Source organism: Lepisosteus platostomus, chromosome 6 (genome assembly GCF_059453375.1).
Source record: "Lepisosteus platostomus isolate fLepPlt1 chromosome 6, fLepPlt1.hap1, whole genome shotgun sequence".
In the NCBI taxonomy this organism is placed as follows: Eukaryota; Metazoa; Chordata; class Actinopteri; order Semionotiformes; family Lepisosteidae; genus Lepisosteus; species Lepisosteus platostomus.
The window spans coordinates 53,742,976-53,756,949 of NC_142616.1; the positions used below are offsets into that span (position 1 = coordinate 53,742,976).

Sequence of the window (13,974 nt, forward strand, 5' to 3'; positions counted from 1 at the left end):
TGTGGGTTGCAACAGGAACTCAAGGAAAACCAATCTCTACCAATGTTAAACTTTTATGCTTCCCACTGAACACCATCCGGTCTTGCCTTCAGCAATTGCAGGTGCTCTATATTTTGTTGACCTTGGTTGTGTTTTATACAGTAGCTTGGTTTGTAACATCAGAAGTGAATGTTTCTAATGTTTGTGTTTAGGTAATGAGGTTCATGACAATGTTGAGGAATGTTTTTTTTTCTCCTCTCAGATAGTCAGCAATGTTTTGTGTTTCTTCATGTTTCTTAAATTTGTTTGTTCTAAAACATTTAATCTCAATTAATTGTGTATGTGAGATCTCACTTTTATATTGATGTGTGACATTTTAACATTCTTCATTTTGTTTTTTTTTGTTTGGTCATATTATCTGTTCGATGTTGACTGCCACTATATTTCTTTCTCTTCTATTTACATTTTGTGTTACATATGTTATACACATACTGTATGTACCTTTAGATCACAGATAGTGAGCTGTACTGTATTTTATTGCTGTGTTTTTAAAAATCTTTAAATGGCTTTACGTATATATAGTTATGTTCTGGAATTTGCTTTGCTTGAATTCATCAATCAAAAGAGCCAAATGCATAGAGCTGACTGGAAGACAGACATTGTTATCAAAGTTCTTTTGTGGTAATTGCCACAAGCTATTTATGGTAATTATGGTAATGTTTAACAGAAGTAAGGCATGCTCGTCATGAATTCATCAAACCTATGTTTTTATTCACTCATGTTTTTTATCCAACTCATGTTTTTGAGACTATGTACCTTTTATAGGAGAAGACTTTAATATGATTTTTAGTCTAGTGTTGAACATGCAACTTCTTCAAAAGTATATCTCTATCCCAATATATCTGCTTCTAAATTCTTCCAAACCCTTACACAAGATATGGGTTTTTGTCGTGCTTGGCAATTGAGAAATATTGTTAAAATAGTTTACTTTCCATGAAAACACCAAGTATAATCTCAGATAGCCTAAATATTTGCTTCTTCATCCTTGCTGCAACACCTTCACAAATATATTTCTAATATGTAACATGTACAGTATGTACTTCTTTAGTTTGGTTGCATGGTAATGTCTAGCATTTTAAGTCTTTCTTCTGCTTTAGAATGAAGCCTTCTTATCTCTCTGAGGGTTTAAAGGACAGTAGTCCTGAAATCAACCCTCATTCTTTATGGGAGGTTATTAAACTTTTTATTAGGGGCTGTTCCATTTTCTTCTCATAAGAACATAAAATGTAATGAGCAGATTTCCAAGTTAGAAACTATAATTCTCCAAATGCAAACAACAAAATTGTAACTTCCAGGAAAGTACACAGCTGGCCACTCTGAAGGGTGATTTTAAAAACTTTACCACCATTACAGAAGAACTGTGAATATTAAAGAGAAGGCAGCTCACCCCTAATATGGTAAATATCCTAGTAGATTATGTGCACTAAGACTGAAAGATATGTAATGCTTACTAAGGTGATCATAAACAGTCAAACGGTTGTACCCTCTATGTTCATCATGACCTTTATTCACCTGTCCACACGTTCTGAAGCTAACACACAATTGAACAAGATCTAAACAACTGAAATGGCTTATTCTTAGGATTATGCAAGCAGTATGGACTCAGGTTAGGAGTGTAGTAATAAACTCTGTAATTTTTTCAGTGCAAACTGGCTACTTTCATGGGGATAAACATAATTTCTATTAGCTCTAAGAAGTAGACATTTGAATGCTTGAGCTATAGACCATTATCACTATTAAGCACTGGTATTAAACAAATGTTCTTTCTAAAGAGATTGAGACATACTTGTGCTACCTACTACATCATAATAAGAAAGACTTCCTTTAGACTGATAAATTCTAAGTAAGTCCTCATAATCTCATAAACACAAGTACAACCTAACTCCAATATTGCTAAGAAAACAAACAAGGGAAAGAAAGAAAACATCAATATCAGGACATATCAATGGCAAGGCTAATAAGTGCAAGAGTCTGATAGAATATATTCAAATCTTCAATTCAAAATGCCATAATTTACAAAAGTGGATATTTTCATATTATTCTGAAGTTTGCTCCAGTCATTGATAGTGTCACATTTAAGTAACTTTTATTCAAAATTAAAGACTTCTAAGGGCATGATAACTGACAGTAAATGTCAGCAATACCTAAAGAGAACAAAAACGGAAATATGTTGATTACAAAAGTTTCCAGACCTATGAGATTCATATTTATTCAAAGCACTTACTGTCTTGCATGTCTTTAAGGTAAATCTCTAACTACTGCGCAAACCAGCTTAGTGAATATTTTCCTTCTTGTCAGATTTGCTCCAGCTCTCTAATGTTGCTTGGAGTTAATGTATGGAAAACTGTTTTCACAGATTCTCAATGGGACTAAAGTCAGTTCTGGGAGCACACAACTATATGCACTTTCTTGTTCTTAAGTTACTCCAGTGTAGCTTTGGCCTTTGGCTTTGAATCATTGTCCTCTTGAAACATATTGTTTCACTCTACAGTAATTTTAAGTCTTTAACAGTCAAACAGGTATTTTCCTGTACTTTGCTCCTCCTATGTTTCCTTCAGTCCTAACATTTTTTTCCAGTTCCTCCTGAGGAGAGAAACACCCCATTAGCATGATGCTGCCACCACCATGCTTGACTGTAGGGATGGTGTTAACTTGTAGACGTGCTCTGTAGAGTCTGTACCAAATGTAACATGGCATTTAAACCAGCAAAATCTTTTGCCACATTTTTGCAGGATCACTCAGGTTCTTTATTGCAAACTCTATGCTCCGGTCTGCCATTACTAGACCTGCTTTGTGGAGTGAGTGTGATAATGTTGACTCAAACATATTTTCTAATTTTCTGTCATCTCCATTGAACTCTACAGCTCTTTCATAGTTGTTGTTGGCCTCACAATGGCATCCCTCATCCGTTTCGTCCTTGTTCAATCTCACAGAGACAGGTGGTTATATTCTTAAATCTTCAGAAGCACTATTACAGTGGCAACCCACTGAAGCTAAGCAGGTGTGAGCCTGGTCAGTACCTGGATGAGAGACCTCCTGGGAAAAACTAAGGTTGCTGCTGGAAGTGGTGTTAGTGGGGCCAGCAGGGGGTGCTCACCCTGTGGTCCATGTGGGTCCTAATGCCCCAGTATAGTGACGGGGACACTATACTGTAAACAGGCGCTGTCCTTCGGATGAGATGTAAAACCGAGGTCCTGACTCTCTGTGGTCATTAAAAATCCCAGGGTGTTTCTCGAAAAGAGTAGGGGTGTAACCCTGGCGTCCTGGCCAAATTTCCCATTGGCCCTTACCAATCATGGCGTCCTAATAATCCCCCTCTATGAATTGGCTACATTACTCTGCTCTCCTCCCCACAGATAGCTGATGTGTGGTGAGCGTTCTGGCGCACTATGGCTGCCGTCGTATCATCCAGGTGGATGCTGCACATTGGTGGTGATGGAGGGGATTCCCCATTACATGTAAAGCGCTTTGAGTGGAGTGTTCAGAAAAGTGCTATATAAGTGTAAGCAATTATTATTATTATAAAATCTATAAAGATGAACAAGTGTGATTTTTTTCAAGAGCTATTCAAATGTCTTTGGGAACTTTTAAGGTTGCTATAACACATCAAAGCTGAGGACAGAAAACATGCTGTATATGAGATAAAATATAACTGGTGCCTCAAAAGAGCTTAACTGCTTGCTAATAATATTTTCCATTATCTTAAAAAGGCAAAACAAAATTGATATACAGTACTGTAGGTCTATACCTGTTTTATCATACCATATACTGTACCATTCAGCTGACTTATCACCCCCTTTGAAAAGAGGTAGAACAAGGGTGGACTTCCAGTCTTCAGGGATTTCAGATGTTTTAAAACAGCAATTGAATAAGTGGGTCAATGGAGTGGATATTATATGAGCAGCACGTTTCATAAAAATGGTTCAGTACTATTGTGGCCAGCGGACATATTACTGTCATTTTTACAAAGCTCAGCTTGTACTTCGGATTCATTAATGTGCTACTGTATATCGTAAAACTGAAGGGAAGCTGGAAATTAACTACATCAGATAGGTTTTAGCCTATCAAACACACAACAGGCATTAATGCAATTTATTAATGAATGAATTAACAATTTGTTTATCAGTCAAAACAACAATTTCATAAGTAATTGAAACTGGTAAATGATAAGGAAAGCAAATACTGTATGTGTCATTCTAGAATACTTTTTACTTTAGCCATTAATAAATCAATAATATCTTTATACCCTATGGTAGTCCAGCCAGTTCTGTGCAGTCTGAACAGTGATTCCCTAAGACTGTAATGGGAAGAAGTGGATGACAGTTATCATTATCGGGGTTATTCCACTCTAGTTCTCTTAAGCCTCTTTTCTAAATTTGATAGACTTTTTGGATGCACTGTACTGTAAATGTAACATATGTTGGTCACAATCATATCTTTTAGTCATACTGTCCAGCTAAAATATAAGCATACTAAACTACAGTGGATGATCTATTTTACATTCCAACAGTATTTCCCAACTGTTGTGCCACAAACTTTTAAAAAAATCATATTTGTTAAAAATTAAAATCTGTTAAGCTACAGTATATTGGATTATTTATTAGACACAGCACTATATTGGGAAGGTTCATTTTAGAAACATGTACTGTATGATTGATATGGCTCCACCACTTTTTCCTCATTGATAAGAATTTGGAGAGCTCAATTGTAATACTAGTTAACCTAATTAATGCTGCTACTCATTTGTAAACATAGTAATAATTTTATTTTTTTTTGTTTTTAACTGGTATTGTACTGGTTTTGGCAGAACTTACTGTATCTGTTTGCTAGGCAACACAACGCCAAATGTAGAGTAACCTATAGAAGCTGTGGAGCTTCTACAGTGAAAACTGATAAGGGGAAAACATGAATGAAATATGGCCTAGTTGGAGTTTAAACCAATGAGGAATTGGTTTGATTTGTACAACATAGTAAAAACAATAATAGTAATAGTTGTTTGGTATTAGCTTCCATAGCTTTGGTTTTTCAGCTGCCATTAATTGCTAAATAGGACATAGACATTCTAGTTTTCATTCTTATTTTTTTAATATATATGTTAATTTGGCAGCATAGTTTATTGGACCTTGAGAAATGAAATGCATCATGTTTCACTGGAGACCCTTCACATTTGCATACATAAGACACACGCTATATTTTGTTCAAATGCCCATAGGTGCAGTTGGTAACAGGGGGTCTGTCTGCCACACAACTCGTTTATTAAAGTAAGTGTGCCTTAGGCTGGAAAGGGCTTGGGAACACTCCACTAAATAGTAGTGTTTCTGTATAAGAATGAATAAGCTTGAATCTGATTCTTACTTTCCATGATCCCTATTTGAGTACCACACAAATAAAAACAGAACAAGTTAATTCTGTTAAAACTAGTCTCTCTTTGTCTGAGCCTGCCAGCACCAAATTTTAAGTTTCACTATTAGGCTGTTTCTCTGAGGGTGTTATGGACATGGTTGGATTCTGGAGAATCAGGCAAAGAAGTTTTAATTAAGCCAATTAGACCAAGATCTCTTATTTTCGGATTCCAGAGACACAATTGTGTCTACACATTGCAGGAAAGTGAACAGTGCTCCTTGCAGCCTCTCAGTTTCATGAAGATTCACCAATTATTAATTTTCATACAGGACAAAAAGACTTCTAAGGCTTTTCTTGCCAAAACTAATCTACAAGAAATGTACACATCCTCGGTGACATCTTGCATGACAATGTTCTGTGCACATTTCATTATCTCAGGGAGACTTTCTCACTATCATAAAATCAGTTCCCTGACAGTTCTTTTAAAAAAAAGCCAGTGAACTAGACATGTTGGATGGTAGTCAGGATTGGGTTACAGTCTGTAACAAATCTTTTCTTCTTCTTAAAGAGATGAAGGTGAATTACACATAGTAATCCAATTTAAATTTGCCCAAAGTATGTGCTGTAGGCCACACATACAGGCAATAACAGATGAAGTTTATTCTCAATCTCTCTGCCACAGATGCATTGGGCTTAATCCACTCCCTGCCCACACAAATGCAGGGATTGTCCTGTAAGAGAATACTTTTGGGTATATGTGACTAATGTGCCTTCAGATGTAAATAGTACTGTAGTGACTGTAGTGAGTCTTTGATTGTTCCATCTTGATGATCATTCTAAATTTACTATGTGTTACTAATATTTGGGCACAATAACCTTTGTTTGTGGGTCTAACTGCAGCCCAAACATTAATTAATAAGCTTGGAGGGAGACTGGGATACCCCTAAATTGCACTTAATTTCTTAAATAAATTAAAGTCAGCATATTTTAAGAGTTTTTATGAGTTTGTGAAAAGGGCACTGCAACAGTAGATTACATTTTGTTCATGCACAATGTGACAGTTCATTTTGTTCCCTTTCCCCAGTTTTTCCCCCAGATTTTTTCTTCATTTTTAGATTTGTTGTTTTGTTGAAAATGTAAATATACAAAAAAAACTTTTATATGTTACCTCTTAAAAGTTAATTTGTTGTTTGGAGTTGAAGTAAATTCTGGAGTACAAGTCTTCCTGTGCATCCTGAAATAATTTGTTATCTTGACACATCCTCATTTTAAACCCCGAAAACTAGTTCAGGTTACCTTCTATGTTCCCAACCACTGATCTGAATCAATACAAAGTATTATTTAAGAACATATCCATCCAAGAACAGTGATAACACTTTCTAGACGGAACTTAGTTTTTTTAAGTACATGATGGACTTTAAACCTGCAGATGGCATTACATGCCACTTCTTATGTTTGAATCACTCTCCTCCATCCAATAATAGAACAGAGGATTGAAGACATCTTCACAAGCAATGGCATGCAAAACATGTTTATCGATATTTCTTGTACTGTTCCATAAATCTGTATGTACCGTACTGTTGCTATATCTACCGTATATGTATCTCTGAGCACAAACTTTAGTTTTTGCATAGTGTCTTAAGACATATGTAACACATTGCATCTTTTAATAAATTACTGATACTAACATTATGATACAGTGTAATATGATGGCTTACAACTTGAAGAAGAGGTCATGCAATGTTTTCCACCAATTCTGAAAAGGAGCAATGCTAACATTTTACACTCTATGTTAATTTAGTTACATGACTGCTATGAGTCTAAATGTGTATCTGTCAGCATTGAGGGACAAGGGGAATGTTTGTTAAAAAGCAGATGAACAGATTTAATTCACTGGTTATTTGTGTAAAGTTTTTGTATTTGTTTTCTATATTTTCTGCATCTTATGCTGATGATACACACAGTACCAGAGATCTACAGTATCTTGAAAATCATCTGAGAAGCACAAATGTAAAAGGAACAAAAACAGTGTACAGAAGAAACAACCATTGACACCTCTGTAATGACTGCTGAAAAATAATCCCGGTGAGCTTTTCAGCAGTATTGAAATATAACTGGACATGGAAAAAAAATGTTTTGGATGTTCAAAACATTGAAATTCAACAGCTTTTGAAACAATAACATTTGATTATTAATTAATGTTGTTAGCTCACCCGTATTATTTTCCAGCAGTCATTATACAGAAGGTGGTGGTTGAGGTTGTATTGTCGTTAAACCCTTAAACAGCAATGATCACACAGTAAATCGTGCAGCCCAAACTAATGAAATTGTATTAATTCAGACTTGTCTATTACTGTGGTACATACAGTACATCTGTTCCAGGAAAGACAGGGGAAGTGGGAGGGTGAGAGGGCAGGGAAAAGTCTGTGAAAAAATGGTCAGTTACATAGTTAGGAGGATTTTTCAGTGTTCTAAATCCTTTATAGTGTGACATAGTGATTTCAATCGTGAAGCCCACCTTGCATTACAGGGTTGTTTCCACAATACAAAGCTTGTGGAACATGTGCCACGGTAAGACTTTATAGGATTTACAAAGCTTATTGACCATTTCACTTCTGTGGAACACCTGTTTTGATCCAAGCAGTTATTAGGTTTTGGTGTTCTCTGACATTGTATTAAAGACTGCTATCAATGTAACAATGTAACTCAGTCACATACAGGTCAAGTAATTACTGCAGCAATTAGTCATGACAAAGCTTAATATCCTGCCGCATCTAGACAATGAGAAGTCGCATTTTCTCATTAGATGACCATTATACGACCATCCGGTTTTGCCTTTGATGTGACTTACCAAATTCAGAGCTATAATCAATTTTAATGTTCTCATTCCAGTTTATGCAAATAGAACGGCGTTGTTTTAAAGACGTGATTTATTTTAGAATCTATGGTTTCTTGGAAAGAAAGTTTTCCTATGCACAGCAATTTCGTCAAAAAATGACTAAATAAAACGTCTTCGTGCCGTGAGCGTGTACATTACACTTCAAAGTAAAAGGCTTTGCGGTTCTGCCCTAATAGCAGGAATATTCTATTATGGTGCCCTGGCAATATACCTCTAACCTGCTGGCGAGCTTATCATTTTCAGGGAAAGGAGGTGGAAAATATTGCACAGAGAAACTATTTCATTTTGTAGATAACAGGTAATCGAAATGAAAGATACCGTGAACACGAGTCCAAATAGATGTGCAACAGTATCAGACGGGCGCCAATAAAGATAAATAATTTGCTTACCCCGCCCTCAAGCACTTTGTCGAATTCCAAATATTTGATTAATATTCTATTCTAGCAATCGTCTAAGATTATCCTTAAATTTACAACTATTTAGACTACAATAAAAATGTAGTCAACAAAAACATACTTACAAATACATATATATTTATGTTTTTATTTCGTGAAAGCAGTAATTTGCAGTAGCTCTGATGCAACATTTTTAAAGAAAATACTTTGCTAATTCACATAAATGACACACAGCGCGTTGCGAATGTGTATTTTTATTTAATGTAAGACTGTTGCTTCCTCCCCTCTCCTGGTATTTGCATAGGTATTGCTCCATTGCTGTAGCTGTTCTCTTATAATAAAGATTTTATGTGGGACGGGGGAGGGGTTTAGTGTTCAGTTATCCTGCAGTCAACAGCCAGACGTGAGGCAGAACAAACCTCTGTTCGGACATCAGTCTGCATACATTTCTGCACCCTGAGCGGCTGCGAAGCTTCGGCAACCTTTCCAGACCACCTACTCAAAGTACGTCCTTCCTTATTTTCAGGATCTAAAAGAGTACGCCGTGGTAAGGTAAGGATGAAAAATGTTTGCTGTGTTAACATTGTGTACTCAGTCCCTTTTTGGAGAGCTTTTATGACATGTACAGTATGACAAGGAAAGGTCGATAAAGTGCCCGAGGGGCTTTTCCACATACTCTTGCTCAGAGAAGACTGATGTGAATCTTAGTATAATAAAGATTATGGATGCTTAAAATATTTAAAAAGCAACATATCTTTTGAGTTTATATACTATTAGTAATAGACCAGTATTTGTCAGCATCACATCCTTTACGTTGGAAATCGTATTGCCTATCTTGAACCGTCTTGAACGCTTTAACCGTGATTTTAACCCAAAAGGCAAACAATGGCACTAGAAGCTACTGTACTGTACATCAACTCTAATATTTGTTTTTCTTTAATATATTTTAACTTCAAAGAAAGAATGTTGGAGTAGCAGCGCAACGCACAGTAAATGACATTTTACTCTGAGCACATGCTTATTGAACATGCGTTTCTTTTTCTTGCCGTTGAATTGGATGCTGTGTGCCCTCACTTAGCATTCACGGTGTGGCGTAGTGATGAAGACAGGTGTCAGTGAAAGAGCGATCATCTCACGCGTTAGATTTACTTCGCTGGGGGCTTTCCCTTTGGTCCCTTTTACATTACTGTTATGCCATATATCACTTTCCCCTTTTCCTATAATATGTCCAATGATTTTCAGATTAAACGTTCTCACAAATCTAAAACAATAATAGAAGTACCGCAATTTGTAATAAAAATCACCGCACCAACTGTACTAATTAGAAGTAAGTCTATAAGTGAAAGTGCCAGTGTTACGCCAGTGCTTATGCTGCAGTTGATGATTTTAACTAGAGCCTTTTAAATACCTTTCAATGTCTGTAAGACTAGTAGCACTTTACTTTAAATATTCACCTATTCATTCTGGTTGTTATGGATAAGCTATTATAAATCCTCCGTAACATATGATGTGTCACACAAAATATTAAGGGTCTGTACAAAGCAAGCACTGAATGTGGTGTTATGCATGGATTATTTAACTGAACTGAGGCATCAGGTAAAGGGAGCCACTCACTGTAATCAGGAATAGCTGCTGTTCTGATTAAGTACCACTTTTGATGTTACTTTGTATTCATCACTGGAGGATCAGGTCTAGCACTCCCCCTGGCAATGAGCAGTTTCGAAGGTTATGTACCACATTACAAAACGGGATTTTTAAAAATATGAAATTCTAAACGAGCCTTAGAGTGAAGTGCAATCCGAAACACGTCTTAACCAAATTATTTATCTACTGTATGTCCTTATTGCCTTTAATTTTAAACATAGATTTTGATAACTGCAAAGTATCGCAACTTTCAAATGGTTAAATACATACGTTGCCAGTAGATCTGTGAGCACGTTTCCCCCTGGGTTTTATTGTGTTAAGATTAATTTCTGCAATTTGATTATCTGAGTGTTTGTAGATATCCAGACTGGTGGAGAGTGGGGTACATTGAATACTGTTTCATGGGAAGTAGAATATTTACAGTAAATATTGACTTTTGTTATAGTGTATTTTGAAATGCCATTATATACAGTATAATGTTTTTTTTTGCCTTTAGTACTATTATTTATTATGTTTCCCATATCTTAATACCAATTACCTATCTAAATATTAATGTCTTATAATGAGAAAACAGTTAAGGATGGTTTAAAAAAATAGAAACACTTGAATTACAGTAGGTGATAGTTTGATCAAACTAAGTAGAAAACTGGATCTAATTTATGTATACAAACTAATGAGCACAATTTGGTTAACTGTGTAACGGATGCTCATTCTATATGAAAGACAACAAAAAGTGAATACATTTTATGTAGAAAATTCCATTCTATAATGTTCTTTCCTGGATGGTTAATTTGGAATAATTAACCGTGTTATATGATTAAGATGTCATAAAGAAGTCAAGTATTACACTTTGAATGTCAAAATCCTTGAACAGCTCTTTATAATTAATTTGTATGATAAATACCAGTGTATGCAGTAGCTGATATAAGATGTTTTCACGGTGCTACGACATACTAATCCAGTTTATCTGCTTCACCCCCAAATGGAGCCTGCAGGAAATGATAATAGTGAGCTACTGTATAAGCAGGCACTCAAAGTAATGAATGGTTTTGTTGCATAATTTGGAAAATGTTTCTCATTTTAAGTCAATTAGTCAGTTTGTATGTAAGAGTATCTTAACCATAATATGAATTATTCCTTCAAAGTCCTGAAGGAAAAAACAAAAGTTAACAATTGTCATCAGGAACATCAAAATGAAGAAAGTGCAGTATCTTTAAAAAAAAAACTGTTAGCAGACCAAACAGAGAAATGGACCGAGTTAACTGGCAAGTTAACAAAAGGAATGATATACCATTAGCTATTTTTTTACAGATGCTACACTGAAAGATTGATTTTGTAATTGCACTTTTCTGTCACTTAGTCCTGCAAAATGATGATTAATTTGCCACTTTATAGCTTAATTTTCAAAGCAGTGACTTTATAAACCTGCCACGTCTCTGCTGCCCTATCAATTCATCTAAGGCTAGCTATCTAGAGAATATATACGTGACTTTTTGCTTTATAAAGCTTTTGCTATTGTAGTGCACTACATTAGATCTTAACATACAGTAGTACTACACTGTGGTTACATATCACCAGAGATTTCTTTTTGTATTCATCCACCTGTTGTATGGTAATAATACCAGATTACAAATTCTTTCTTCATTTTATATAGACATGTTTATTTTTTCCCTTTTTAATTAAAAGGCCTGATATAATTATCCATACAAATTAGCACCAAGTGATCTGTCTTCAGTGATTACAGTATACTCAAAGTTTCCAGTTTACTGTCCAAAAAAAGACCTTACACAAGACATACAGTATAGTATCATTGTCATTTTCATGTGGAGGTTGCTTTCTGAATGCACACAGAGATCTATTCTATTCACGAGCAGACTTATTCTATTCCTGGTTTATTAATACAATCATTTTAATTTTCTGTGATAGTTTTCTTGATAATTAAATTGATAAATATAAAGGTGGCTTTATTGACAAAGGATGAGGTTGGGATATGAAATTTAAAATGATTCAGTCTTCTATGCTGGCTGCAGTTTCTTTAGAAGACTATGCCCTGTTTTTTCCCGTGTTAAGTAATGTGTCCCACTATTGTAACTCACTGATTACCTGAGAGAATTTTCTGCCTGCAGGAAGCATGATCATACTTTTAAAGTTTAGATACCATACATTTGCACCTTGCATTTGCAGTTTTGTAAAGTACCACAACTAGAATGTGATATACAGTACTGTATAATGGAGTCAGGAGAAAATTAGAGCAGTAAAGTATAAGCTACTTAAAGGAGTGTACAGAACATGATGGGTATGATAACTGTCTATAATAAGTAAAACTGAGGGCTTTCTGACTTAATATATACTGTAGTAACATTCTAATTGTGTTCCTGTTCCCTTGTCATACTATACCGTATCTGTAGTGCAATCTGCTTTTTCCTTTGTGACATTTTATGAAGTAATAGACTGTGCCTTTGTGCTAGTAACTAAAATGAAATTTTTATCAAATTGAAAAATGTATGTAACTACATTTAAAATTTAATTAGTTAAACTTCAGTCAGTTTACATATATAAGCAATGAAAAATGAAATCCTACCATATTATGTTAATACTTAATGGCTATTAGCTTCTTACTGTAGTTCAGGTGTGTTAGTTGTTATGTTGTATACTTTATTAAAAAAATAATTAAAGAATGGTTGTTTGTGGTAATATAAAATATCATGAACAGGTTTTATTGTACTCCGCTGGGAGTAAACTACAAACTATGCATTACATGCTTTTATTGCTGATGCACTGGTCTATTACATTGCGGAGAGCACAGTATTACATTGCAGTGAGCACAGCACAGGTGGCTTAGATATGATCTTTACTGTAGTGATAAAGATAGCAGTGATAAATGGAACAAGTAATTTGGTGTAACAGGGAGAGCACCATGTTGTCTGTTAGGGTCAACACTGTGATCTCAAAGTGTAGGTGAAGCTGGCATTTCTAATAATGTGGTGCTGTCACTGTTAATGAATGTGTGTGTCATAACAGTTCAGCACTCATAACTATCACATGCACAAACATGGGTGTTTTGATTGATGCTGCAGTATTGTTCAAATGTCTGTCAATCTGCACATTTTAAATGAAACACTATTGGTTCTAATCTAGCCCAGTTGCTGCTTCTGTAATACATACTGTATACAATAACTGGTATGTAGAGGTAACTTGTGTCATTACATGTATGTCTAACCGGTAGAAAAAAAAGCAAAAGATAAATATTGAAACATATGGATAGTACTGAAAACCTCATGTATGACTACAAAGTTTGCATGTAGCAGAATGAAGAAAAATGGTGTTCCACACAAATACTCCTCCAACATGCCTATGTATTGGACATAGAATATTAGGTGAAGAATGTCTATGCCCAATATAGAATGTTAGAGCCTTTCATCTTTTGACTCCCTGCAAACTCCACAGTACCTTATAGGGAATCTTAGTCATTAATATCACACAAGCCAGCATTTAACCCTGTAAGTCATGGGAATTGACTCATGACCACCATCCCCCTGACATTCATAATCAATTGTACAGCAGTACGTGGCTAAATCCAACCCCAGGTGGCAAGTGATTTGGCCCAGTCTGTCCTGGACCACAGGGCTCAATCTATTCTCTGAACAAACACCT

General features: G+C 35.4%; 1 protein-coding gene across 2 annotated transcripts in view; it reads left to right on the forward strand.

The window, feature by feature from the left end:
• Nucleotides 1-9,036: 9,036 nt before the first annotated feature.
• Nucleotides 9,037-13,974, forward strand: part of cntn6 (contactin 6) — a 152,891-nt gene continuing 147,953 nt past the window's right edge. The window contains exon 1 of one of the 2 annotated variants that reach the window (XM_088636366.1): nt 9,037-9,228. The gene's annotated coding sequence lies outside the window, so the exon portion shown is untranslated. The remainder of the gene's footprint in view (nt 9,229-13,974) is intronic. The other variant, XM_088636367.1, reaches the window with a different exon arrangement.